This window comes from Bos indicus, chromosome 3 (assembly GCF_029378745.1).
Source record: "Bos indicus isolate NIAB-ARS_2022 breed Sahiwal x Tharparkar chromosome 3, NIAB-ARS_B.indTharparkar_mat_pri_1.0, whole genome shotgun sequence".
Classification (NCBI taxonomy): Eukaryota; Metazoa; Chordata; class Mammalia; order Artiodactyla; family Bovidae; genus Bos; species Bos indicus.
This window is the reverse complement of record NC_091762.1, coordinates 18,456,677-18,470,945: the sequence shown is the minus strand read 5'-3', so window position 1 is coordinate 18,470,945 and position 14,269 is coordinate 18,456,677. Positions and strand designations below refer to the sequence as shown.

The following is a 14,269-nucleotide window of genomic DNA, read 5'->3' as shown; positions in this document are numbered from 1 at the left end:
AGAATTCAGTGAAGGATGAGACGCAATCCTCATTGTCCACATGGGTAAGCAAGACCAGAGAAGTCTGATTATCTGCCAAGGCCACACAGCCCACGAAGAGGTGGAGCTGAAATCCAAACCTTGGCCTGAGCTCTGTCCTGCAGGTTCTCCCTCTCCAATCCCCATAGGGAGCTGAAGAGAACAGAGACTGGGATGAGGAGGCTGGAGAGCGGCTCTTTAGGTGCTCCTCAGGTCTAACACCTGATCAGGCTTCCCAGGGGTCTATGGGAATCTCTGGACCTCCTCCCATCCTTGTGTGGTAGGGAGGGGAATGAGAGAGACAGGAGACTAAGTCCTTAAAGATGGGCCTCCCTGCTGCTCTTCAGGGGGCTACTGGGCCACTGGGGGCTAGAGAGATGTCCCCTACTCCATCTACTGGTTGCAGGGACCAGGCAGGATGGGGAAGGTTTCTGACCCACTGTGGTCCCCAGTGGCACCTCCTGATTCTTGCACCTGGGTAAAGAGGGATAAGGCCTCGATAGGAGCACCTTCTCCAGAGGTTAAGGGCAACAGCCAGATGGCCAGCTGGGCAAGGACTGGAGCACCAGGAGCAGCCCAGGGCCTGGTCAGCCAAGGATGGTGGGGGAGCCACCAAGAGCATGAGATGGGACAGAAATACTGCCCACAAAGACTAGGCCTATGGCCCCCTGCTTCCCTTCTGACCCAGCTTCTGCCAGCCCTGAAAAAAGGGTCAAGGATGGTGAGACAGCTGAGCTCTGTGACTCAGGCAGATGTACCATGGGAAAAAGAGAAAATGAATGGCAAGAAGGACCCAGGAGCTTCACTGGGGTAGGCACCACCAGTTCAGTGAAGCCAGGAGCACTAGAAGTGCCCCAGCCATGGCCACGCCTAGCCACGGAGCCCAGGGCATGGTCCTGACCACAGGCAATTCCTCCAACTCTTCCTCTGCCTGGAATTCCAGGGTAGTGTGCGTCCTGGGGCTATCCCCCAGGATGGAGGTTCTGGGGTTTTCACGGATCCTAATGGTGTCTTTCAACACATACTTGTTCTCCTCGGAGGCATTGTGAGGCCCCATGCCCAGGGAGTTACTGTGGCTGATGGTGAGATCTATGGAACAGCCTGAGAATGGCTGGCTGTCCATCCTAGATACCAGCCTGCCAGGCTTGCTCAGCTCCAGCTCTGAGCCACAGCAGTCAGAACTGCTGTCTGGCCAGAAGTGATGTGCCTCCAGTGGCAGTGCCTTTGGGCACTGGTGATGCAGATGTCTCCTTCATGAGTCTATTGCTGCTCCTGATGGTGAGCCTTGTGTTGGCAGGCACCTTACTGGTCACTGTGCTTGCAGGTATCCTGTGGTCAGGTATCCCACTAGTAGGCACTTTGGGTGGCACCATGCCAGAACGCACTGAGTTGATGGGCAGTCTGGATGGTGCTAGACTGGTGGGCACTGCACTAGGGGGCTTCAAGCTGGTGGGCAACTTGAAAGGCACTGAGCTGCTAAATGCTGAGTTGGTGGGCACCTTGGAGGACACTGCTGGCAGTCATAGGGTTGTTGGGTACCCCTGCCCCACTGGAGCAGATGGTACCTTCAGCCTGGTCACCAGCACCTCCTACAGAGGTCAAGCCAGTGGAGGAGGAGGAGGTGCCAACAGATGGAGCTGACAATGAGGGTCCAGGTAAGTGGTTGCCCTGGGGGTAAAACGGGCCAAGGGCTGGAAGGAGACAGTCGGAGACACAGGCCCATGGAGTGACATGGAACTGGAGACCACGCCTGCTGTGTGAGTACTGCCCAGTTCTGTGTCTTGCTCCTGACGTACACTGGAGGTCAGAGTTCTGAGGGCCACCGTGTCAGACAAGGGTTCCAGGGGGCCACCCAGCCTCTTCAGGACAGCCCCAGAATGGGCTGCTTGTGGGGCTTTGAATTCTCTCCCAGGGACTCTGGTGGCTGGGTATCCTGGACAGGCATAGGGTAGCTTGGCTCATACTCTGTGTGGCCATTGCCAGGGATTCTGGGGGCCACAGCACATGTGGAGGGTCTTGGAATCTCAGCAGGAACTGATGGTGGCTCCAGTGGGGCTGGAGGGTGGTTTGGATTCCGTGGCAGGTTGCTCTGATAGACACGGGCCACTTCATCAGTGAGACCAGTGTGCTCACAGGCCCTCAGCGCCCCAATGAAGGAATGCACCCAGCCGTTCTTTTGCCGAAGACTGTTGAAGAGGTCCCAGAGGGTGCCCTGTTTCCCCCAGCGCTCATAGGAGGCCCGAAATTGGTCCTGGTCACTTGTTGTGAGGCAGGACAGGTGAGGCAGAATATCCAGAACATGAACATTGCAAAAATTGCTGTGATGGTAGCAGATATACTGATAAGTTTTGTCCTCGGCAAACATCATCACTGTCTGGGTTCTGAAGTGGCAGAGGGCTCTGGCCCATGAAGGGTGGATGCACTGAGAGGAATAAAGGCTTGGGTAGCTGCAACCCGGCGACCTGTCTTCAGCTGCGCCTGCCTATGGAAGCTTCTTGATGGGAGAGATTGACTGAGGGGGAAACTGGGTCTTGTTCTGATGGGTGGTACCATGCTTAATAAATCTTTAATCCAATTTTCTGTTAATGGACATGGCTGTGTTCCCTCCCTGTTATTTGATCTGAAGGCAAACTATGGTGGAGGTACTGAAGATAAGGGCGACCTCCTCCTTCAAAAGGTCCCATGCCCACCTGCTACACTCAATGCCCCCAACCCTGCAGTGGACCACTGCTGACCCACACCTCCGCTGGAGACTCCTAGACCCTCACGGGCATGTCTGGGTCAGTCTCTTGTGGGGTCACTGCTCCTTTCCCCTGGGTCCTGATGTGCACAAGGTTTTGCAACTTAGAAATCACTTATGAAGTAAATTTAACTTTGCAGAGTTAAAGTTAGGTTAATAATGTGATAAATCTAACTAATAAAGTAACTAATCTAACTGTTACATCTAATAAATAATAAATAGGCTATGTAAAATAATTTGTAGTTGTTGTTCACTCACTAAGTCTTGTCAAGCTCTTTGCAACTCCATGGACTGCAGCATGCCAGGCTCCTCAGTCCTCTACTACCTCCCAGAGTTTGCTCAAATTCATGTCCATTGTGTCAGTGTTCCTATCAAACCATCTTATCCTCAGCCACTCCTCCTTTTGCCTTCAATCTTCCCCAGAATCAGGGTCTTTTCCAATGAGTAGGCTTTTCACATCAGATGGCCAAAATATTGGAGCTTCAGCATCAGCATCAGTCTTTCCAATGAATATTAAGGGTTGATTTCCTTTAGGATTTACTGGCTTGTCTCCTTGCAATCCAAGGGACTCTCAAGAGTCTTCTCCAGCACCACCATTTGAAAGCATAAATTCTTTGGCCCTCTGTCTTTTTTATGGTCCAACGCTCACATCTGTATATGACTACTGGAAAAACCATAGCTTTGACTATTCGTATCTTTGTTGGCAAAGTGATGTCTCTGATTTTTAATACCCTGTCTATGTTTGTCATAGCTTTCCTTCCAAGAAACAGGCATCTTTAATTGCATGGCTGCAGTCATATTCTTCAGTGATTTTGCAGAAAATAATATCTATCATTGCTTCTACTTTTCCGTCTTCTATTTGCCATGGAGTAATGGAACCAGATGCCATGATCTTAATTTTTTTCATGTTGAGTTTTAATCCAGATTTTTCACTCTCCCCTTTTACCCTCATCAAGAGGCTCTTTAGTTCCTCTTTCACTTTCTGCCATTAGGGTGGTGTCATCTGCATACCTGAGGTGGTTGGTATTTCTCCTGGCAATCTTGATCTCAGCTTGTGATTCATCCAGTCTGGCATTTTGCATGATGTATTCTGCATAGAAATTAGATAAGTAAGGTGACAATATACAGCCTTAATAAATTCTTTTCCCAATTTTGAACCAGTCTGTTGTTTCATGTCCTGTTCTAGCTGTTGCTTCTTAACCTGCATACAGGTTTCTCAAGAGACAGGTAAGGTGAAATGGTACTCCCAGCTCTTTAAGAGTTTTCCACAGTTTGTTGAGATCCACACAGGTAAGCACCTAACAGAAGCAGAAGATATTAAGAAAAGGTGGCAAAAATGCACAGAACTATGCAAAAAAGGTCTTAATGACCTGGATAACCACAATGGTGTGGTCACCCACTTAGAGCCAGACATCCTGGAGTGTGAAGTCAAGTGGGCCTTAGGAAGCTTTACTACCAATAAAGCTAGTGGAGATGCAGAATTCCAGCTGAGCTATTTCAAATCCTTAAAGATGATGCTGTGAAAGTCCTGCACTCAATATGTTAGCAAATTTGGAAAACTCAGCAGTGGCCACAAGACTGGAAAAGGTCAGTTTTCATTCCAATCCCAAAAAAGGGCAAAGCCAAAGAATGTCTAAACTACCATACAGTTGCCCTCATTTCGCATGCTAGCAAGGCTGTGTTCAAAATCCTTCAAAAGCTAAGCTTTAGCAGTACATGAACCAAGAACTTCCAGATGTACAAGCTGTGTTTAGAAAAGGCAGGGCAACTAGAGATCATATTGCCAACATTTGTTGGATCATGGAGAAAGCAAGGGAATTCCAGAAAAACATCTACTTCTGCTTTGACTACACTGAAGTCTTTGACTTTGTGGATCACAGCAATGTGTGGAAAATTCTTAATGAGATGGGAGTACATAAAATAATGCCCTTCTTCAAATACTTTAATTAAAAAAAAACTTTAGACAAGCTTAGTTATTAGCATGCAGTATAAATTTGAAAGACTGCTCAGAAATCTGTTTTTGCTTTATTTCTAAGTTTTCAATCATTTTACTCTCCTGTTTCCTAAGGAATGACAGTTACATTGAGAAGTGGGACCTCAGAGCCTATGTCCTGACTGGCTTGCAGCTGTAGCTACACCTGGTCTTTGAGAATCAAAGGGACAGCCTGGAGGCAGCCCTGACCTTCCACGTGGGGAACAGGGAAGGAAGCGTGGCACATGAGAGAACCCTACAAGGGCCAGGTTCACTTCAGAACTTGGTGCTGATGTTCCTAATAAGAGAGGTTCTGACACTGCCCTCATCCATCCCTCTGTCTCACCCAGGACCTGTGATTTTTCTTGACTGGTTTTCAGAGTGACCTTACCCTTGGGAACAGTGAAACTGGCTCTGAGCAGAACCTCTGGGGCCTAAAGAGCATCACAGGACTGTAAGTGTAGAGGAAGAGGAAAGGGAAGAGAACTAAGAGGTGCTTTGGCCAAAAAGGAGCCAGCAGAGAGCAGAGGTTTGGCCCCCTGGGGGGAACAGGGTCTGGGCCTTTGCTGACGGAGGCCATCTAGCTTTACAGACATATGTGTGGACCTAAAGAGGATGGGTTTTGTCTTTATCTCAATTTATCTCCTAAGACACACATTTTTACATTTTTAACAGCTCTGAAATCAGAATGCACCACATAGTTGCTGGAATTTCATAATTGAATTGGGAGCATTTTCTTCTTTCTTGTTATGTAAAATGGTGGTACATCTTATGATTGATAGGAATTGGGTGTGTATCTATGAAATGTGAATGAATTGGTGAGAGTCTGAAACTGACACTGACTTTACATAAATTCCATGGGCAAAAATACCACTCCTGGGACTTCTCTGGTGGTCCAGTGGCTAAGACTCTGAGCTCTCAATGCAAGGGACTTGGGTTTGAACCCTCTTAAGGGAACTAGGAAATGGCAACCCACTCCAGTATTCCTGCCTGGAGAATCCCATGGATGGAGGATGGATGGAGCCTGGTGGGCTACAGTCCACGGGGTCGCAAAGAGTCGGACACGACTGAGCAACTTCACATACACACACACACACACACACACACACACGGGAACTAGATTGCATATCCCACAATGAAGACTGAAGATCCCACGTGCTGCAACTAAGACCTGGAACAGCTAAATAAATAGATAAATATTAAAAATATAAGGGTATATATATATATATATATATATTTATACACACACACACACGTGCTGTACTTAGTTGCTCAGTCATGTCTGACTCTTTGCGACCCCATGGACTGTAGCCCACCAGGCTCCTCTGTCCATGAGGATTCTCCAGGTAAGAATACTAAAATGGGTTGCCATGCCCTCCTCCAGAGGATCTTCCCACCCCAGGGATCAAACTCAGGTCTCCTGCACTGCAGGTGGATTCTTTACCAGCTGAGCTACCAGGGAAGCCCATATATATATATATATATATATATATATATATATATATATATATATATATATATATATATATTATATATATATAATGTCACTCCTATCACTTTAACTTGGGGTAAAGACGCTTACTCCTTGGAAGGAAAGTTATGACCAACCTAGATAGCATATTCAAAAGCAGAGACATTACTTTGCCAACAAAGGTTCGTCTAGTCAAGGCTATGGTTTTTCCTGTGGTCATGTATGGATGTGAGAGTTGGACTGTGAAGAAGGCTGAGCGCCGAAGAATTGATGCTTTTGAACTGTGGTGTTGGAGAAGACTCTTGAGAGTCCCTTGGACTGCAAGGAGATCCAACCAGTCTATTCTGAAGGAGATCAGTCCTGGGATTTCTTTGAAAGGAATGATGCTAAAGCTGAAACTCCAGTACTTTGGCCACCTCATGCGAAGAGTTGACTCATTGGAAAAGACTCTGATGCTGGGAGGGATTGTGGGCAAGAGGAGAAGGGGATGACAGAGGATGAGATGGCTGGATGGCATCACTGACTCAATGGACTTGAGTCTGAGTGAACTCCGGGAGTTGGTGATGGACAGGGAGGCCTGGCGTGCTGCGATTCATGGGGTTGCAAAGAGTCGAACACAACTGAGCGACTGATCTGATCTGATCTGGTCTGAATAGGTTTCTTCATAAATAATTTCTTTTAGAAACAGTTTACTAGCACACAGTGAATAGGTGTAACAGTGCTGCAGAGAGGGCAGAATGGTGAAGATCCACACAAGGAATCCCTTCCTGACCACTGGACACCAGACAGTGCGCTTCTGTTCTAACGTGTGGGTGTCAAAGGGCTTAATTCTCTTAACTCTCTCAATGCATAGGAAAGATCTAAGAATCTAAGTGCATGGCTGTCTCTTTCCTTCATCTAAACTCAAGGAATCCAGGGCCTTCCTTCATGCAAATCTTCTTTCAAATAGCATCTAACTCAGCAGCAAAGACTGAGCACAAACTTATAGACTAATATCAAATTTTATTGTAAAGCATTTTAGAAATAATGTCCAAATGCATGTCTTTTTACATAAAAGGAAACTTTCTGTAATAATCACTAAAAGAATTATTTAAAGGAACAATTTGAACATATCCTTGTAGTAAGATCCTCCCTGATATACCTGTATTTCCCTGATTTATTTGTTTCAGTAATGTTTCAACATTTTAGCCTTCTTGAAATGAATCATATGGATACTTAAAATTTTTTTACTGAGTTCCTTAAGAATTTTAAGCTGTTTAAAATTGAAGCATAGCTGACTTACATTATTAGTTTCACTAAGTGATTTAATATTTTTATAGATTATACTCTATTTAAAGTTATTATAAACTACTGGCTATATTCTTTGTGCTGTACGTTACATCTTTATAACTTTTTTTAAACCAAGTAGTTTTACCTCTTAATCCCCTTCACCTATCCTTTTTTTCCTCCCACCCAATGGTAACTAGCTTGTTCTCTGTATCTGAGTCTGCTTCTGTTTTATTTTCAAAAATTAATTTATTCTCATTTGATAGGTTGAGTTTTCCCCTTTTCAGTCAAAGTTAAGAGCCCAGTCATCTACTCAGAGAGAAGGAGTAGGACTTGGTAAGCAGAGTGAAAACATGAATTGAAAAGCACAGGACCAGAGGGATTTTGAAATATTTATTGTAGCAAAGTAGCTCATTCAGAGCAATCATGTTCAAACTTCGAGACCCTGTTCAAGCCCAGCCAGAGTAGCTAGGTGAGGTCTTGTCCCCCAAGTGAGATTCATCAAGGGGTAGACAAGATGAGGGACGAGAAGCAAAGGGCTGGAGCTGGTCCATGAGCTGCTGGTTAGTCACGTGGTGCTTGGAGCCCAGGTGGGAAGCAGCTCCCGGGCAGGGGCAACAGCTGGAGCACCGATGTCACAGTCAGCAGAGGCCACAGCAGCCCTGGGACCAGGGCTACAGCTGGAAGACACTGGAGCAGGGCATCTTTGGAGGGCCCTGTTTGGGAGGCACTTGGTTGTGGGCACTTTAAGAGAAGGCTAGCAAGACTGTTGGGTTTGCTGGCAGGACATCTAGGTGGGAGCAGTCGACCTAAAACCCAGATTTTGTATGGATCTGTGAAATCGTAAGGCATTGTTTCTTCCTTTGGGATTGATCCCCAGGGTGCTGATATCTGGAGGTAATCACAAGTACACACACACACACACACACACGTTCAAGCCAAAGTCTCCATCTTGTTCATTGAAAATGAATATATCTCTAAGATACAGCACAGTTCTGATCACATAAATGTTCAATAAATGTAGATGGAACACTAAGTGGAAGCTCCATTAGGACAAGGATTTCAAGCATCCTTCCTCTAGTTCTGCACACTTTAGATTCCAGTGTCTAGAACAGCAACAGGTAATTTGTAGGAGTGCAATAAATAATTGCTAAATACACAAATAATACATGAATGAATCAATGAGCAAGAAAAGAGGGTAAGGCAGGAAGGAAGGCAAGCAGGTAGTTATATTCAAGTAGAGAAGAGGACCCCAGATGGCACTGGGTGTCACCATTTTCTCCGGGTGCACCTGTCCTCTCTCTAAGCTTTCATGAATGCCTCTGTGAGAGGTCAATGGCCTAGGATGTGCCTTACCCAGCCAGTTATCTCAGTTTTCAGAGGCCAGACACTGGCAAGAATTTAAGCCTGTTAATTACACACCATCCAGTTTTAGGGGGTGTAATTCCCAGGGGGGTCCCACCAGACCCAAGGCAAAATCTCTTCTCCTTCATCCTCCCTTTCCTTTCCTTGTGATTTCCAACACTCCCACCATCTCAGATGTGTTCCCGCTAGGATCCAAAAGACCCTCACCTGGTCAGACTAAGATGTGGACTGGGCAGTGCCTGAGGTTCCGGGTGGATGAGGAGCAGGTACCTGAGGTGTGTTTTATAGGCTCTCACCTGACTAGGCTCCAGGGGATCCTGGCTCTGGAAGGAGCAGGAAGCAGCTCACCCCACACTGGGACCAGCAGAGTAATTCTTGACATTCTGCTCCCTGACTCTTCATCCCATCCTTCTCAGGGAGCACCTGAGTAACTTCTGAAGCTGGAGACCTGAGCCTCAGCAAATATATTCTTTCCTGGGCTGAGATTTCATGAAGCAGCAGGAGGATTCCTAGCCACTGGGTTGAGAATCTAGTTTCTCAGAACACAAGTGCGACCCCATAGACGGCAGCCCACCAGGCTACCCCGTCCCTGGGATTCTCCAGGCAAGAACACTGGAGTGGGTTGCCGTTTCCTTCTCCAATGCATGAAAGTGAAAAGTGAAAGGCAAGTCACTCGGTCGTGTCCGACTTTAGCGACCCCATGGACTACAGCCTTCCAGGCTCCTCTGTCCATGGGATTTTCCAGGCAAGAGTACTTGAGTGGGGTGCCATTGCCTTCTCCATTCTTTTTTGGAAACATATAAATGAATAACTTTCCTCTTGCTTGAATTCAGCCTATGATCCAGTTTCCTTGGTCTTTAAGAAAATGCCTCTTTAAACTAATGGGCCAGCTGCGGGCTTTGAGCTGGGGCAGCTTTCATGATGGATGCTTTGCAAATCCTTATCTGTTTTCTTCTGTGTCTCTTTCTCTGTTTCTCTCCAGTGATCTAATGAACATGGGGGTAGAGGCTAAAATAGTTTAGGAACTACTGCCTGGACTAATTTACTTGCTGGATATATACTAAAGGATTATTTGAAAACAATGCTGCCTTAATGTGGGCTTTGCTGCTGGCTCAGTGGTAAAGAATCAGCCTGCAATGCAGAAGATGCAGGAGACGTGAGTTTGATCCCTGTGTCAGGAAGATCCCCTGGAGGAGGAAATGGCAACCCATTCCAATATTCTTGCCAGGAAAATCCCATGGACGGAGAAGCCTGGTGGACTACAGTCCATGGGGTCGCAAAGTCAGATGCAACTGAGCGCACACCCACAATGCCTTAAGGTTGACAGTCCATGTTTTCATGTCACTGTGTGTGCTTTTTGCATGCTCAGTCACGCATGTTCTGACTCTTGGCGACCCCATGGACTGTAGCCTGCTGGGCTCCTCTGTCCATGGGATTTTTCAGGCCAGAATACTGGAGCAGGTTGCCATCAGATCTCCCCAACTTAGGGATCGAACATGCAGCTCCTGCATTGGCAAGTGGGTTCTTTTATGTCATCACTTTTCTACAGTCCTCACAATAACCAAGGGAGCTGCATCACACATGTTTTATAGATGGTGATGGGGAAGCTCAGGGGGCTAAAGGCTGAAAACAAATAGATTCCCCAACTCCGCTTCCACCCCACTGCTCTTTTTTAGTCCACACCACTCACTGTTCCCTGACACACCCCTGAACCCAGCTCTTTCTTACCCAGGAAATAGAATCCAAATCTGGTCTTTCTGTTAGGATGTCTTATTCCAAAGGGGACCCCTGAAGAGAGGTCAGAGTGAAGCTCTGCCTTGCTTTTCCTCTGCATCCTGTTTCACCTGTAAGGGCTGCACTCAAGCTGTATTTTTCCTCTCCAGTTGCACATCAGACCTGCTGGGGCCAGCCCTGGGCAGGGAACTAAAGGCAGCCTCTGCTCTGACTCTGGGCCGACTTCTTTGCAACCCCATGGACTGTAGCCTGCCAGACTCCTCTGTCCATGGGGATTCTCCAGACAAGAATACTGGAGTGGGTTTCCATGCCGTTCTCCAGGGAATCTTCCCAACCTAGGGATTGAACCCAGGTCTCCTGCAGTGCAGGCAGATTCTTTACTGTCTGAGCCACCAGGGAAGCCCCTCTTGGGCCCAGCCCACATGAACTCAGCCCATGATCTTCTGTTGATAAGCTGAGCATGGGGATGCCTTGAAATTGGACCAGACTCTAAAAAGCACCCACAGGTCTCTCCTTCTCCTCACTGTTATCTGTCCCTCCTGTGGCCATGCAGGCTCCTTTACAGGATTCTCACCTGCTCCCCACATTCTACCCAAAGCTGATGCATCTGTTCTTTTCTGGAACACATTTCTCACAACTTCCCTTGGCATCTTGCCTCTTCATATGAGAACAAAGAGCCTGGGGAAGAAGTAAAAATCTGGGACCTGCTTCTAATATTAGTGTTACTGAGGACCTTGAGGGTTGATGACCTTGTCACCCTCTGGGTCTCAGGAAGGGCAAAGAGTAAAGGGAAGAGGAGGTGAAAGTGATGGAGGGAAGTCCCCTCTGCACAGGAAGGGTCATTAAAAGCCCCTCTGGTCCAGCAGCGAGTCCTGAGGTCCTGAGGCAAAGGGGATGGAGATGGGTAACCAAATAGTTAGGTATCTGCCTTGATTCTCTCACCAGTGCGGCAGCAGTCTGGAGGTAAGATAGGTAATTAGGTTGAGAAGAAAGCAGAAAACAGCAATCTTTTAACTTAGGTCATACTTAGTGCTGTGGAATGAGCCAAGACTCCTTCCAAACTTTCCATGGAAATAAAAGGGATCCAGGGGTTCTCATCTGTCTGGTGGAGAAAGGAGGAGCTCACGGTGCTGGTGGAAAGTTCCCTGGAGTGTGGGAACTTGGGAAGTGGGAGGCAGACCCTAGCCAGGATGAAGGGAGGTCTTCACCTCTACAGTTGAAATCGGCTGGGCTACTGGTGACAGGATGTCTGGAAGCCTCAGCTGGGGTTTGGGAAAATCCTCAGCTCCTGAAGGAGCTAGAGTGAACCAGGAGGACACTGGGTCTGTCCAGGCCATGGCAACAGAATGAATCTGACCACAGATTTCATCCCTGAGCCCCAGCCCAAGAACCCTGTCAATTCAGTCCTCCAACAGTTCAGTTCATTTCGGTAACTCAGTTGTGTCTGACTCTTTGTGACCCCAAGGACTTCAGCACGCCAGGCTTCCCTGTTTATCACCAACTCCCGGAGCCTACTCAAACTCATGTCCATAGAGTCAGTGATGCCATCCAACCATCTCATCCTCTGTGGTCGTCCCCTTCTCCCGCCTTCAATCTTTCACAGCATCAGGGTCTTTTCCAATGAGTCAGTTAGCATCAGGTGGCCAAAGGATTGGTCCTCCAACAGTAGGGGGCAGCAAAACTCCAAAATCCAACAGTAGAATTCCAGCTTCCCTGGATACGTGGCTTCCAGGCCATATAAGCATCTCTGCTAATGAAACCAGATGCCAGTATTGGCAGGACAAGGGGGAGAGGGGTAAAAAATGTTAATAGGGAAGTAAAAATTACTTTGGATAATTTCCTAAAGTGAGATTTTTCTTAAAAGAGATAGAAATATAGACGGCTAAAAGACTTTGACTGTGTGGATAACAATAAACTGTGGAAAATTCTGAAAGAGATGGGAATACCAGACCACCTGATCTGCCTCTTGAGAAATCTGTATGCAGGTCAGGAAGCAACAGTTAGAACTGGACATGGAACGACAGACTGGTTCCAAATAGGAAAAGGAGTACATCAAGGCTGTATATTGTCACCCTGCTTATTGAACTTATATGCAGAGTACATCATGAGAAACACTGGGCTGGAAGAAGCACAAGATGGAATCAAGATTGCCGGGAGAAATATCAATAACCTCAGATATGCAGATGACACCACCCTTATGGCAGAAAGTGAAGAGGAACTCAAAAGCCTCTTGATGAAAGTGAAAGAGGAGAGTGAAAAAGTTGGCTTAAAGCTCAACATTCAGAAAACGAAGATCATGGCATCTGGTCCCATCACTTCATGGCAAATAGATGGGGAAACAGTGGAAACAGTGTCAGACTTCATTTTTTGGGGCTCCAAAACCACTGCAGATGGTGACTGCAGCCATGAAATTAAAAGACGCTTACTCCTTGGAAGAAAAGTTATGACCAACCTAGATAGCATATTCAAAAGCAGAGACATTACTTTGCCAACAAAGGTCTGTCTAGTTGAGGCTATGGCTTTTTCCAGTAGTCATGTATGGATGTGAGAGTTGGACTGTGAAGAAGGCTGAGCGCCGAAGAATTGATGCTTTAGAACTGTGGTGTTGGAGAAGACTCCTGAGAGTCCTTTGGACTGCAAGGAGATCCAACCAGTCCATTCTAAAGGAGATCAGCCTTGGGATTTCTTTGGAAGGAATGATGCTAAGGCTGAAACCCCAGTACTTTGGCCACCTCATGCGAAGAGTTGACTCACTGGAAAAGACCCTGATGCTGGGAGGGATTGGGGGCAGGAGGAGAAGGGGACGACAGAGGATGAGATGGCTGGATGGCATCACTGACTCGATGGACATGAGTCTGAGTGAACTCTGGGAGTTGGTGATGGACAGGGAGGCCTGGCGTGCTGCGGTTCATGGGGTCGCAAAGAGTCGGACACGACTGAGTGACTGAACTGAACTGAACTGAACTGAATCAGTAATTTGAAGTGTTTTCCCTTTTATCCTCACCCTAAGTAGGCCAATTGCTCAAGAAACATTATATTTGTTTAAATTAAAGAAGCTCCTAATTCTCTACACAGTTCTGTTTAGCGTACCAACCTTGCCACCCTTCCACATTTTATATAAAACTGGTCTCTTGCATCCCGCTCTCCTGTTCGCAGCCCACCAGGTGTACAGCCATCTCCACTCTGCTGCCTCCTGGTATCCTTGCTCTTTCCCATGTCCCACCCACTTCAGGTCTCAGAGGCAGGCATGGAAGGCAGTGTGGTTGTGTCTCATCACTTGGCCCTACCTGACTCCCTCACATGCCCCTCGACCCACTTACCCATCCCACATGATCTAGCTCAGCCCCACCCCTCCCAGAAGGCTTCCTGACTCCTGCCCCAAGTCACTCCATCTCATTCCCCAACTAGTCCCCACTGCACTCTCTTCCTAACCTGCTAGAGCATAATCTACCACATTCACATTGGCATTGTTCTCTTCTAATGTGATTTACTTGGACTAATGCAATAGTTATTCTTTGATGCAGTAGTGCATACTAGCCAAAATGGAATGCTAATACAATTCTTTTTCTGAGTCAGCAGCAGGAAGACTTTGGAGCTAAACCTTCCAAAGCCTCCCTAAGACCCTAGAAGTTCCTTAAAATTTGAGATATAAGTTCATAAACCATAAAATTTGCCCTTTTAAAGTGTACAATTCAATGATGTT

The 14,269-nt window shown here is 46.9% G+C and overlaps 1 pseudogene; it reads right to left on the bottom strand.

The window, feature by feature from the left end:
* Window positions 1–820: 820 nt before the first annotated feature.
* On the bottom strand, window positions 821–2,403 carry LOC139176054 (mitochondrial antiviral-signaling protein pseudogene; annotated as a pseudogene).
* Between the last annotated feature and the right edge of the window lie 11,866 nt (window positions 2,404–14,269).